The sequence below is a fragment of the Anopheles bellator genome, chromosome 1 (assembly GCF_943735745.2).
Source record: "Anopheles bellator chromosome 1, idAnoBellAS_SP24_06.2, whole genome shotgun sequence".
Taxonomy (NCBI): domain Eukaryota; kingdom Metazoa; phylum Arthropoda; class Insecta; order Diptera; family Culicidae; genus Anopheles; species Anopheles bellator.
Genome location: NC_071285.1, coordinates 53256392 through 53270662, shown reverse-complemented (window position 1 = coordinate 53270662; position 14271 = coordinate 53256392).

Here is a 14271-nt window from a genome sequence, read left to right as displayed (position 1 = left end):
CTCAATCGGCAGAGCATCGGCCCGAGACTGACACGAGACTGTGTGATTGCGAAATCGTCTTCACGTGGTCTGACCAGTCGATGACCAGGCGTCCGCTTTCGCGGAAAACGCTCGATGAGCGAATCGATCAGCGAATCCTCTAAACCAGACCCGCAGGAAAACCACTGACTAAGCCGGGTGGACCGGGTGGCGGACGTGAACGAAAAAATACAAACCACGGTCCGCGTTTCGCTGAAAAAAAACGTGGAGTGGTCAGCGTTCGGCAGAACCACTTGCCACTCTGGCCCGCAGTTGACGCGCGCGCGTTTTGACGTGACAAAATTCATCATCTTCCCCATCGCCACCATCATCAGCATGATCGTCGTCTTCGCATCTGCTCGGATGGACCCAGATGGACCCGCGGCGGCGCACGCGGACACAAAAAAGTCACACGATCCGCGGGGTCCGCGTTGGTGTCCACCGATTCGGGACGCTTCCCTCGCCAGAAGCGCGCTTGGTTTTCTCCTTTCCTCGTTCTCTTTTTCTTGTGGACCCGCCCGGTTTTTTTGTCCACCGTTCGTGCTCTGTCGCTCTTATAAATAAATCAAAAAGGCCGCAGACCGAGAGGTCCCCCCCACGGGGAGATGCCGCCAAGTCTTGCTCGCGTCAAAGTCAACAAGTTTGACTGCACGTTGGGACATGTTGGAGTGCCGAAAGGGGGTGGGGGGGAAGGATAATCGACCACCGCTTGGATGAGCACCCGACCCAGAGACCTCCACCCGGGAGCTCCGGGTGTAGTCTCCGTTGGCGTAGGCCAAACTACGATTTTTTGGCAACCGAACGGTAGCACCTGTTACTAGGACGCGCCGCACACAGCCACAGATGATCGGACTCGGTCCAGCTGTGCTCGCCCCGTCGCCGTCGGACGAACGGATCGACCGGCTTGACCGTCAAAAAAAGCAGCAGCACGATCGTCGCAGCGCAGACCTTTCGCTGCACACGTCAATGCGCCATAGAAGAGGTTGGACATCGCGCGGAATGCATTTGCGCCGGTGCACCCGAGCACGATGTGACACGTGATGTGGTGCTGATTGTGCGCAAAATACCCCAGAGAGAGAGAGAGAGAGAGAGAGTAGTTTTATGACTGATTTATGGGAGATCGTAAAAACGGTCGATTAATTTGGGACGCCTTTCCATCGGGATGGGACGAAAGAAGGGCGCTCCTCGACGCGTGAAGGACCCGCATCGCTTTCTAACTGGCTGTGCGATTTTTTGGCTCCACTGCGCAAAGTACGCACCACGGTCACTTCCGTCAACAACCGTGGCTGTCGTCTGGCACAAGGCGTCATCCCCCGGTAAGACCCGGGAAAGTGTGAGAAAATTAAACGGCCTGGCGCCGGCGTGGACTGGACCTGGTGGGCGAATTTACAATAATCGAAATCTGTGCCGGACCGATCGGAGCACACTCAAATTAAGTTCCTCGTCGACATCGTAAACAACCGCGTTTCGGTGGGAAGAATAACAAACCGGACGGCCGGAATGTAGGACCTCCATCTGAACTGCATAACTCGTAGCGCGGACACCGACGAACCCGATTATGGTGGCGACGATCACCGATCATCACACATTGAGCACCGTTTTCATTGAAAAGCTGAATCCGACTTCCGAACCCGCCGGAGTGTCGGCCGTCGAATCCGTGCCAACCTGTCACGGTTCGGTTTCGCACGCACAGCTGGTTGTCATTTGGGCGGACTCCTTTTTCTTGTTTCGAGGGTGCCACACAAAATTTACAACATTTCCACATTTTCAAATTAACGCTAGCAAGTTGCTGGAGAAAGTGTGTCAGGGAGTTAATAATAAATGGCCACGAACGGCCAGCATTCCGGCCAGCCAAAGGATCAAAATTACCAAACGATGATCACGCGCATAATGCGCATCCATCGCGGCCTGATGAGTTGGCGCTTGACGACCACATGTTTCGTCTGGGGCCTGCGCAGGAAAAGGCCACAGCCAACAAGTTGTGTGAAATAAATTGAGAACAAACGCTCGAAAGGGCGACCGGGCGACATGTCACGAAGGATGTATCGAAGGAAGGTTCCACGACTCACTAAACGATGCCTCTGCGCCACGCCGCAATCCTAATGGCACACACTGTTTACGCCCGTATTTAAAGACCAATAAATGTTTTACCATCTAAGAAATGGAGTCGGGTAGTGTTAAACATCGAATTCCGCGATCGCTAGCGATCGTCCGCAAGACAACAGAACTGCGCGGAATGCACGGCACATAAAAAAGGCTGGCCCGCAGCTGTTTAGAGACCCCACTGGAGGGGCGGCCGGTACCCAGCTGGAGTTCGACTCTTGCGCGCCGTTAATCGGCACAACAAAGGACACTAAATCATGTGCCAATCTTGAGCAAGTGTCGGTTTACACTGCTCCAGCCAGCCAGTGGGTTTCGAATGATGCTCATCCGGCAGGTGGATTCCGGTCGTCCGGGATAGACTCCGTGAACAAAGAAACCGCGCTTTGGGTGGCGGCACTGCGCGATGTCACAACTTCCGGCCATCATCGGCACGATTGGATGATGCAAACATTCCGGGCACGGTGTTCTACTTTCCGATTTTGGGCGTCCCAATGAACCACTTTCGGGCGGGTGGCGACTGAGAGTAAAATTCGCTTTGTTCGCTCGAGAGTCCTGCGCCGGGTGACGTGGTGACGCTGAAAATAAAACTTCAGAAACATTTCGCTGACCAGATGGTGGTGGACTGGATCTGCGCGTCGGCAGCGCTGGGCAGTGAGATAAATCACATCGATTGCGCCGTGGAACCAGGAAGCGACTCTTCGATGAGATCCGAAACGCATTAAGGCCGGCCGGTGTTAAGTATCTTCTTCCGGCCGCTTTATTAGTTTCTATGATTTTAACGTTCACTGAAATCTTGCCGAAGACTTATTTCACCTTCCACTTCATTAGCGCAGTTTCCGCACAATAATGAGCCGACACGATCCCGTTCACGATCACGTGCCGCACATAGTTGGCATATTACCAACACATGAAAATCCTCTTGAGAAATGAAAGTGTTCATCTCAACGACCACCGCCGAGGGAAAACTCGACGAAAATAAAGGGGACCACCAAGCACTTCCGGTCTCGCGGAGCACCCGATGGTGTCCTAGGCGCCGCCGCCACCAGGACGTGTATCTACGCACGTGCGTTGACTTTTTTGTGTCGTTCTTAAATCATCCCCCAATTCCGGGTGCCGCCAAGCACACCAGCCCTCGGGCCGGTCGAACGGACCCACGGTTCGCCTCCGGCGCCGGCGGTTTGTTTTACATTTTAATTCTTTGTTTTGAAGGCGACATTTCAGCCGGCTGACGAGCGTGGTGTGGGAAATGAATCACAACAAAACGTAAATCATCTTCCGGCCACACCGAGTGGGGAGTGCCCATCAAGCCGGGGCAGTGGCAGGATATTACTGTCATGTCCCTCGTGCGGCGACTAATGGCGACTGGCGTTGAGTGGAGTTTACTTTTCTCTCGCTGATGCTGCTGATTTTTGTTTTTTATCACCAACAGTTTAGCGGATTCTTTATCGGCCGCCTCCCGGCCACCGGCGTGTATCATTAGCACGGTCTGTCAGTTTGTACAAATTGTTTCAACTCCTGATCTGCCACTAGCGACATTCTTTCCTGTCGTCGTCGTCGTCTCAGTCGCCGTGATCGTGCCGTGGTCCAGCCCAGGCCGTAAATAAAGCTATCAACGGCCAGCGGCCAGCCAGGCCACAACGAATTGGCAGCATTCTCAACGAACCGCCGAGTGATGGGGCCAGGAAGCATTTCTGGGTGCGCCGTGCGGTGTGACACCTTGTCGCTGGCCCATCAAACCACATGCTTGGCGCGCGTCCCCCTCCTCGACTAGTGCGCGAGGTTAGAAACGCTTCGGTTCATTGAACTCTCCCTCGTACCTCGGTGTGTCCTGTCCCCCCCCACGGCAGGCCGTTCCGTGGCCTGAGACTGACAACTAAGAACGCCGAACGCCGATGACGAGAACTGAAACTCCACAGGTCTAGGAGTCCCGGACTACACCCCGTGGCATGGGCCGCCGAAGGGCGGTATTTATAGAACCGCTTCGCTTCCAAAAGGTTGCCACCGCCGAGGATCTGTGGTGTTCCAATGAACCGTACGCAGTTCCTTGCGTAAGTACACGCGTGCGCCACCTCTCGTTGCCGCGGGAACTGGATTGCGTGCGATCGATTCAATCGAAGTGTACAGCATACTTAGCGTCACCCTGGAAACCAGCACCACGTCGGAAGCAACCACTCCGTCCCAGGACCAATCCTAGTTCTCGCATTCCTGCCGCCGCCACATTCCGGTCCGCGATCGTCAATTGGCAACTGTGTAATGGCGGGCAGGAATCCTTGCGAAACCGTGCGTCTTCGATCTAGTTTGAGGTTAGAAAACCGACGGGGGCCAACCTGACGGAAAAAAGAAAATGTGCACCCCACAGTTCATTGCCCGGCTGCAACGTAACACCCGGGCAGAAGTGCCAGCACGTGCCGGCATAAGACCGGTTGGTTCGATCAAGTGTTTTTGTTTAGATTACCAGCTCCAGCGATCGGGCAATCTGGACTGGGAACGGCAACCGACGGAGCCACCACCGTCAGTGAGTCAGTGGCCGATGCCAATGGCCGCGACCAAAAATAGTAGTAGTCCCACTAGGCACCGCCACCACCGCCGCCGGATGCTGCCTTCGATGCGCCCGGAAGACTCGAGAATAGAACGCCGGGACGACGTGCGCGCGGCACGCGCACCCAGTCACGTGTGGCAACGTTGTTCTGGAAGGCAACTTGAAAGATTCCAACTCCCAAAAATAGTTCCAACTCCGGACCGGGCTGACTGGGGGACCAGGGATCGATCGATAGTTCCAGATCCAGAGCGTGTCTATATCGACCTGGGAGATCGCTCCGGAGCAAACGGTGGTCCTCGGCTTCCTGGGCCTTAGCAAGGTCAAAAACCTGTACGCCAAGCTAGAGGCATTTTACCGACCGATCTCGCCACTCGCCGGCCTACGCCGGCCGGTGGGGTACACTTATTTTTAGGTTTTCCGTACTCCGTACTTGTCATATTTTATCTATCACCGAGCGATCGTCTAGCGCTCACCGAAGGGGACCGAGATCGTCCGGGACCGCGGCCGCTTTCACTATCGATCAACCTAGGGCATCCCCGGGAAAGAGGGTGCGCGGGGTTCTAGAATTTCCCCGCGTTAGGTGGCCGTACCGTGGCGGGGCCACTTTATGAGTTCATTACCTGTGGCACGGCACTGCCGGCGGCCCGACGGCCACTGAACACTGACAAATGCAGCCCTGCCACCGGATGACACTGATCCATGCGCCATCCAACAACAGCTGTTGTGCGGTGGGAGAGGGGTACCAGGAAGAAGACCTGAGCGTACGGGCCAAAGTAAACGTTCGATGTTTATAGGAGCGCTCCCGGGTTCAGTTTTTCCCCTTGTTTGAAGTGCTGGCGTTCGCTGGCTGGCGAGGTACCCGCCCGAACCCGGTGGTCGTTTTCCGCAGTCGGCTGGCGGTCGGAGTGCGACGTGACATTTCCCTTCCCTAATGTGGGCGAAGGTGCCGGCCGGCCGAACAACGGGTGCAATGCGATGGATTCCGATTTCCGGTTCCGAACCTCCGATTGTTACAAACCATTGATTTGCTATCGTGAATTGAAGTTAGTCGCGTGAGAGTGAGGTGGTGAGATGCACTGCAGAGATCTCACTATGGACGCTCACTATGAACGTCCATTGAGTCAAATGTTAATTTAGCAAAATATTATGTCGTAATGAGGCCAAAATTGAAGGCTATTAGGGGCTCAGTTTGAAGGCGAAAAAAGAAAAGTTGATGATGAATTTACTCTTCTGAACAACGTTTTTGAAATGTCCATTTGTCCACCGACCGGATAGCGGAAACACGGACATCCCGATCTCATTTCTTTCACGCACAAATCGCTCGCCGAATGTCATTATGGCCAAACAAATCATTCAGGATAATTTACAGATCGTACGATCGTTGCACCATTAATAAATTTCCATCAATTACACGGTTTACTACTCGCCGCCTCGCCCGGCCTGAACCTTGGCCGTTGTAAACACGGTGCACTGCTTCTACTTTCTTTTGCGCCTTTTCCGCATTTTTCATTTGCCGGGAAAAAGCAATTTTCCACCGCCCGATGAGGGTGGCCCATCCCCGTTTACATTGTCGTCTGTTTTGCTAGCCAAACACCCATAAAGTAGCTGCAGCGCCCGTTGAAAGGCAACACTTGTAAAGCTGTCCATTAGCCGCGCTGCAGTAGAGTCTTGGTCGTCTTGGTCGTCGTGGTAGTCGTCGGTGCAGGAAATCTCGTATTACATTGCATTTTCGTCGACACGCCGTACGATCGGCACATCCGCCCCAGGGCGGCACAATCTCATTAAAAATGGGGTTGACACATTGAAAAATCTTGTCAACGGCTCCGGCAACAAAATCAATCATTATTTCACCTTACGGTGGCTGCATTTTCCATCGGCATTTCGGCCGGGGGGGGCTGATGAGAAAAGCGTCATCTTTCACGGGGGGCTGACGATCCTTTCTTCACGACTTTGTTGCACGGACCCGTGGCTAACCCTTTGCGTGCGCCGTGGCCGAGGAACCGCGGAAAACTCCTCGGCCGGAAACCGATTTGTTGTCGATCAAGTAGAGCGCAAGTGGGTGCGCGTCGAAGCAATTTGTCAGTATCTGTTCTCCGGGCTGGCGTGTGGCCGGGTGGACAACAACGCGGCCGACAGGACGCGACGGCAGCTGTCATCAATCATAAGCGGCCTCAAAACCCAGAACGCGTGTTCCTTCCGGGGGCAGCTAGGTAATGCAAGCGGCAGCCGCATTCCATCCGATCCGTGACGTTCGTGAGGCCCAGGCCTAACCCTTTCGCTCTCCTTGAACCTGACTCTGGTTGTCTGTGTTGTCTCTCGTAAAGTGCACCAAACAGCACACCCCGAATCCCCATCGCTGCGGTCAGCTGACGGTCACGGGACGAGAGCACTACGATCCAGACTGGCGAGTGGGAATTAACAAAGAATTGGTCCGTTTTCACCCGGCCACGCCACGCGATGACAAATCCCATCTCTGAATCATCGGGGCCCTGAATCGGCCGCCCAATTAGAGCGTTATTTACCGGAGTGTTCTGATAGAATTTTTCGCACAGAATTGGACCGTATTCTTTTCACACTTCTTGCATCCCTCCAACGCCAGAGGACGTTCCGTTCCTGTCCTGTTGTGTTGTGCTGCCCCCCCTTGGTGTGCCGTAATTTTCGACAGTGGGGTTCGAGCGGGTCCTAAAATTAGAAACACTTTGAATGGAGTTCCACGCGCGTCTAAGAAAAAATTCCAGACCAGACGAGACCAGACGAATGCCTGGCTGGCCCGAAAACGCCGATCCCGGGCCGGGCAATAATAGATCACCTTGAAGTGGCACCGTGACGTGGCGCGTCCAAAATCCGAGCATGACTACGAAGAGGACGGCGACGAAGACGGGCGACCTCCCGAAGTGACACACCAGGTCCTCGACCGTTTTTTGAAGGCCAACTTGAAGATAAATCTGTGCGCAACGCACGGCGCATCTGGAAGTCACTGCGTCTGATCGCAATGGGGCGCCGATCGCTGCTGGAGACACCGTCGCAGAAACGTGTTGATCCTCCGAGCTCTGCGACGGATGCTGACGGTTCTGTGACAGGCTCGACACGATCGTTACACAATAGAGCTGCGCGGCCATCACTGGAATCACTTGTTGGAACTACTGTTCCGGGAGCTGGAACACCCATAAATCATTCGGTTGCCCATTTCGGACGACAGTGATAGATGGTGTCGAGTTGGACCCGAATTTTCACGGCTCCATTTGCCGTATCGGCCCCTGCCCGACGCCAAATTCTGTCGGCGAGACGTGCGCGAGTTGACGAAAACATTTGCCAGAAGTCACGCCGTGTCTCGGTTCGCTCCACGATAAGGACACGGCGCGCTTTGGGCGTCCCATAAATTACGGCCCATCCCGGGAGTCACATGCCGAGAACCACCATGCCGAGTTGGGAGTGATGAACAAAAAAATCCAGCAAGACACTCGCCCAGTACGAAAATCCTCTGTTCTCCGGAAAAACGCCACGATGTACAAAAAATTAACCGACCATAAAATAGATTATCTGTGGCCGCGCCCACAACAGCTGGAGCCACTGGCGCAGCACGCCGAGTCGCGTGCCACAGCGGCACAGCGGCACAACGAATTCGGCCCCTTTTTCGGGGAACTTTAAATTTAAATCCGTTGTCCGTGCAGCAGCCACCGCCGCGGACGGGGATTTGATGCTTCTCTCTGGGCGCTGGCAGAAGAAAGCAATAATTGGGATAAGTACTGTTGGGGTGCCGTATGCCGTTTGTCGTAAACCTACTTCCCGTTTTGGGGTGGCCCATTCTCTCTCCCGGTCATGGCAGCATCTGTTTTCATTTGTTAAACACGCCGGGAATGGCACCACTCAAGATGAGGAGAAAGGGCCTTTTAGAAGCTCTTATTATTTGAAACCCTTTCCGTATCCGGAATGGAATCAAATATTAAACAAGAAAGTAGATGTGTTAGAAAGGGGGTCATAAAATCGCCGTTCCCCGGGTCTCTTCACCAGGCAACGCTGCAGACCGTTCAGCGGCGATCAGCGGAGAGTGACAACCTTCACACGGATCCTTCAAAAAACCTGACACTAGGCGTCAGGCCTCGTGCTGATTAGTTGCGAAAATGGTGACGATTCCACGAATTGGCGGCCACGGTGTGTGGGCCACCGCAGCTAGTAACGAGCGGCGTGGACCTCCAGCGTGCGCTCGGGCCACTAGCTGGCCGACCGACGTTCATCCACCGGCACCGAGACCTTTACGGCGACAGTTGCGCCGGGGACCAAAAAAGGCCCAAATCGACCGATGTATCATCGCGACGCATCGGTGCATCATTTTATAGGATGCAAACGACCTCTTCATTGCCGTTCTGCTCGCGGCCCGGCCATTTCGCCCCGGGTGGGGGGCATAGCGCATAAATTATCCACCAATGCCGCCAGCAATCCGGGAGAGTTGACGAGTGCGCAGTGATTTCGGGCGCAAACGCAAGCGAATGAACCACGTATTACGACTAACCATCGGGGAGCGACCTCGAGTGTGGCGCATAGATCAATGGCACCCGGCAAGGATTTTATGCAGCAGAGTTGTGGCGTCCCACGAAAGATTTGAATCGTCAGTTAAAACTGAATTTCGACAATTTCGACTTCGCGCGGTGCCCATCGCTCCAGGTAGCATCATTTCAGTCCATTTTCTTTTTTGTCCACTGAACACTGAACACGTGCCAGGGTTTATGGTTTGCGAAAACAGCCAAAAGAAAGGATGGCCTCCGCAAGACGACGAAACCGGAATGCACTCGATCGGCGTCGGCAGCGGACCAAACGGGCGGTTTAGAATAATTAACTGGCTTGTGACAGCTGCGCACTATCCGGGCCAGCGGTGGACGGAGTTCACACCGGATTAAGTACCAAGCCGGCAGACACGCCGCCGTCGGTACATTTGGACGATCCACATAAATAGTACTCACGTTTCACGGGTCGTGTTACCAACTGTACTATCCTCTGGCGGTAGCGATGCAAAGGTCAATCAATCACGGACACTTTCAAACAATTCTCAATCAAACGCGATGATTTATGTTTGATGAATTATGTTTAGGTTTAAAATATTGGGAGTCAGGGTTCTTGGTTAGCTTCAAGCGTCTCTATCTATGTCTTTTACTATGAAAGGATGAAGATGATGTTTCGTGGGTCATATGGCATGGCTCAAACTCAAGTGCAAGCATTTTGGTGCATTCGATGAGACCACTAGGATTCATTACGAACGACAGGATAAGCAATAGACAGTCATTGTATAGCTCAACAAACAACTGAAACTGACAGTTAGAAAATAAAACTTAAGGGTTAAGGGCCCCGTAGACACTCCATTTCGGAGAAACGTTCTTTTTCTGGAACGAAACCATCCCGCCGGATCGGCAGATGATTCGAAGGCGGTCTGTCTAGACGGCATAAACGAGTGCGACAATGGTGCATCTGCAATAGTACGTTGGCCACAGTATGCAAACAAAAACGCCTCGCTTTGCCAATTGCCGCAGGTAAACACTCGAGGCGAGCAAAAAACTCGGAGTTTCCTCGTTTACGGGTACACAGCATAACGCACATGTTGTAGCAGCACGCGCAAGGACCATGGCACGTGGCGTGGTAAGATTTTTACGACAGCCCGCTGCCCGGTTTCTTCGAAACGTGTGCTAATTTCGGAACCTGCGAGCCTGACAAAAACCATGTCGAGACGCACTTTCCTTCAGCTTTCGAGTTTTTGCTGCCCTTTCGCCGCGGCAGATGCTCCTGCGTGCTGCAAGCTGCCGACTGGAACGGTGCACGGTGCAGACTCGAAAGACGCAAAGAAAATGTGGCGCAGGATTAGCCACGTCACGTGCATACGCGCAAAACTCCCCCAATTTGTCTCCTACCAACCGTTTTGACACCTTTCCCATAAACTCCCGACTTCCGGCAGCATCTGCTTAGTGTGTTTTAGCGTAAACAGCGCAAAGGGTCGCGCGACACATGGAGTCCTTTTTTAGCTGCTCAGAAGGGACCCCTTTAACCGGCGACGGTGATGTGGCCCGCACCGGAAGCGATGCGTTGATTATGATCACGCCAAGATCACGTTGTGTGCGTTCGACTCGACAGTGCAGGGAATGGATTTTACTCTCGTCACTCGCGCATCGGCCGAGGCAAAGGAACATGGAAAAGATTAATTACGCTGCGTTTCGGGGGTTTCCGGGTGTTCCGTTCCGTGCCGGGGGTTTGTTGATGGAAAAGAGCCGGGCCCGGGAAAATTATGCTACAAATGTTGAACATAAAACGCTGTGATGCTTCTTCTGTCCACGGATGGTCACGTGCCCCGAACCGGTGATCGGTGCTTCGTGGCACTTGTTGCACATCTATTGGCGAAATCTACATAGTAAAAGGCACCAAAGGAGGTCCTACTCTGGTTCACTGGTTAATTTTTCGGCGTTCCTTTGCCACAGGAAACGATAAAAAGCCATCGAACCAGAAACACGCGACGTGCGCCACCATCGTGAGGGGCGTGAGGCTCTCCGGTGACATGTGTACGGACGCTGCCGTCTCGGACATGTGTTTTCCGATTTTTTTTTTTTGGGGGAATTGTGTTTCCCATTTTCCTTTCGCGGTTGACATTTGATGGCCACCGTGATTTGGGAGGACGGTGTTCCGGTGAAGGTTAGTGAACCGTACCGGACGGCAAAGATTCCGAAGTGGTTGCTACCGCCGATTCCTCGAACGGATCCGATGAACGGGAGCGGCGGCTTGGAGGGAGTTTGTTGCACCCAGAAAGATAGTGTTTTATGTTTGTTTTTAAATACCCGTCACCGGGCGTGTTTCTTTCGCTCTTTCCATTGGTAACATAAACTAACATGTAGGGCGATTCGCTAGGTGGTTTCGATGGCGAGCCGCGGCTCAACGGAAGATTGGTTATGGCGCCAGTTTGTTTGGAACCGGAATGGTGCCCATTGGTTGCACGGGGTTTTGAGTAACCCACAACCGTGCATCCCATTTCCTGTGGGATGCTTTCAAAAAGCATTCTCAAACTCGATTAAAGCAGATAATTCTTTGGATGAGAAATACTCCCATCACAAGAATCGGGTTTGCTCTTAGAGATCCTTCGACATCAGTGACGACGCAGTGTATGGCCAACTGCCGAACCCGACCGACTGGTGCCGTCCTAGAAAAACACTAGTCTCAGCGGAGAGTCAACAAAAATATTTGTGATTGCAACGGCGACCGCTCGTAAGGTGCACTTCCTGTATCGCCGTCGGTCCTTCTTGCTACACATATGCTAAACATTATGCTTGCCTCTTCAAGATCATTACGGAACAATTATCGACGGTTCGCTATGTACCGCGGCCATTGCACTGTGCCAAGCTGGAGCCGGCCAGCAAATCCGAAGCGGGAGCATAAGCATGAATCGTATTGCCACATACCTACCCGAAGCGGAGCACGTTCGGTTGTGTTATTTCTGTGCTGGATCAATATTTTTCCTCGCCGTGCATAGGAGAAACATCCATCCAAGATGAAACGATCGGCACCGTACGCACGGAAGGAGTCAATGACACCGGGACCGTACGAAATAAAATCTTAGCTTGGCCATTCTTAGACACAGGGTTTCGCCAATCGTTTCAAAAAAGTCACGCATTAAGATCGCGTAAGGTCTCATCATTATCTAATGATTCAGAAACGGAGTTTGTGGAGTCGGAGCCACCGACGGGGAGTCACATTGGCAGAACGTGAGCAATGGGACACGCGTTGCACGCAGAATTGCCCCAGAACTCCCCGGGGAGTTTCGTCTTCTTCGACTCTGTCACACGTGCTAAATATGGTTTCTCGAAAATGGCACTGGCAGCTGCATCCCTTGGCTGCTGGGCCACGGCACGCGTTGTCCTTGATCATGTTCACTGCCCCACCGAGAAGGGGAGAAAAGACCCGTCCAGATTGCCACCGAGTCAGTGGCGGTGTCCCTCCGAAAGCGGAACGTAACCCTTCGGCTTCCGGCCCCGTCAACCTAACGCCCCGCGGACGGGACCCTCAGCCTCAGGTTTCGCGGGTTCGCTTGCCGTTTGTGTCACACAAATGGCTTGCAAATGCATTGCCCTACCACCGAAATGCATTGCTCATTAAAATGGTTTAATAATAAACCACCAACGGCAACCGGCAGCAACGGCCGGCGCTGGGCACTGCCACTGGAGTGTCTCCTTTTTTCCGTTCAGCAAAGACAAAGACGACGGCAAAGGGATCACACAGCTCCGGCACCACCGTGCCAGATGACGATCATTTGCTAATGCAACAAACTCTTGCCGCAGTTAGTGGCGTGTGTCAGGAGTCGGAGTGCTCGTTCCGGCATCGGCAAGTGCGGTAATGTCGCAAAGGTTGCCACTGGTGTCCACCGACGTTATAACATCCGCCCAGCGGCTCGTGGGGCTTTCGCTTTCACCACCGGCTTGTCTCCCGCGGGATGCTCCCCTTTTTCGGCAATGAGGCGCAACGCAGTGACACCGATTAACGCCAGCCTGTTCTCTGTCGTCCTCGCTTCTTGGGGTCTCGGCGTGTAACCCTAACATACTTCTATCGGTTCATCGGGGCCGCACTATGGTTAAATTTAAACATCAGAACGATGGCACGATAGCATATTGTTACGGTTGAGATACGCCTCCGGTGGCCTGGGATCGGTTCCACTTCTTGGTTTGATGCTGCCGATGGCCACTGGCGAATCAGTGGCCTATTCTTAGATCCGTCCCAACTCCCGTCCAAGTCGGCCAACGTAACAGGTTCTTTGTTGGTGATTTCGGAAAATGGCAGACCTAGAATCGCTGACACAAATAGCCAAATTTGGGGGCCAAGTGTATGCGACCACCAATGTCGCCGCGAGTCACTGCAATTTTCAGCAATCATGTACGGGACAGTTTCCACGGGGCTTAAAGAATACGTTGAGACACGTTGGGCTGTTTTACTTTTGAATTAAAGCATCTACGGTTTAAAATTTGAACAGCAAATTAATTGCTGAGTAAACTACTTAATGTGTTTACAGTTACCAAGGGTAAAAGTATCTAACAACACAACCAACAAAACAAATGTACTATTTTCCGACAGATACAGGATTTTATGTTCGTGAAACCGAAAATTTGAATTCGAATCGACGTAGAACCAAAAGCCTTTTAGAACATTTTAGAACAAGTTACAACTCTGACATTTGACAGAGCACGACGAATAAGAACAAGCGAGGCAAGAAAACCTGCAAGCGTCACAACTGTCAAACAGTGTGTTTCGCTTTTTTTCGCTGGCGGCCGTAAAAGTTTCCGATTTTACGGCCCGATTTTATCGCCCTTGGAAACCCTTTTCGCAGCATCCGTGCACTGGTGGCACTATGTTGCGGAACCCGTAAGCCAGCTACACATTCGACACCACAGTTTTCTCGGCCAGTAGCTATTCGTGCCCCGTGTGTATGTGTGTATGTGTGGCTGCTTCGTGAGTTTGTGCATGGCAACAGAGGTTACTGCGTTGAACTTGGAATCACCGAAAATTGTCTCCAAAAGACTCCTTACTGCGCAGTGACCTGGTTCCGGTAAGCGGCCGGCAACGGTGGTGCAGAAGCAGCGACCGGCAGCAGT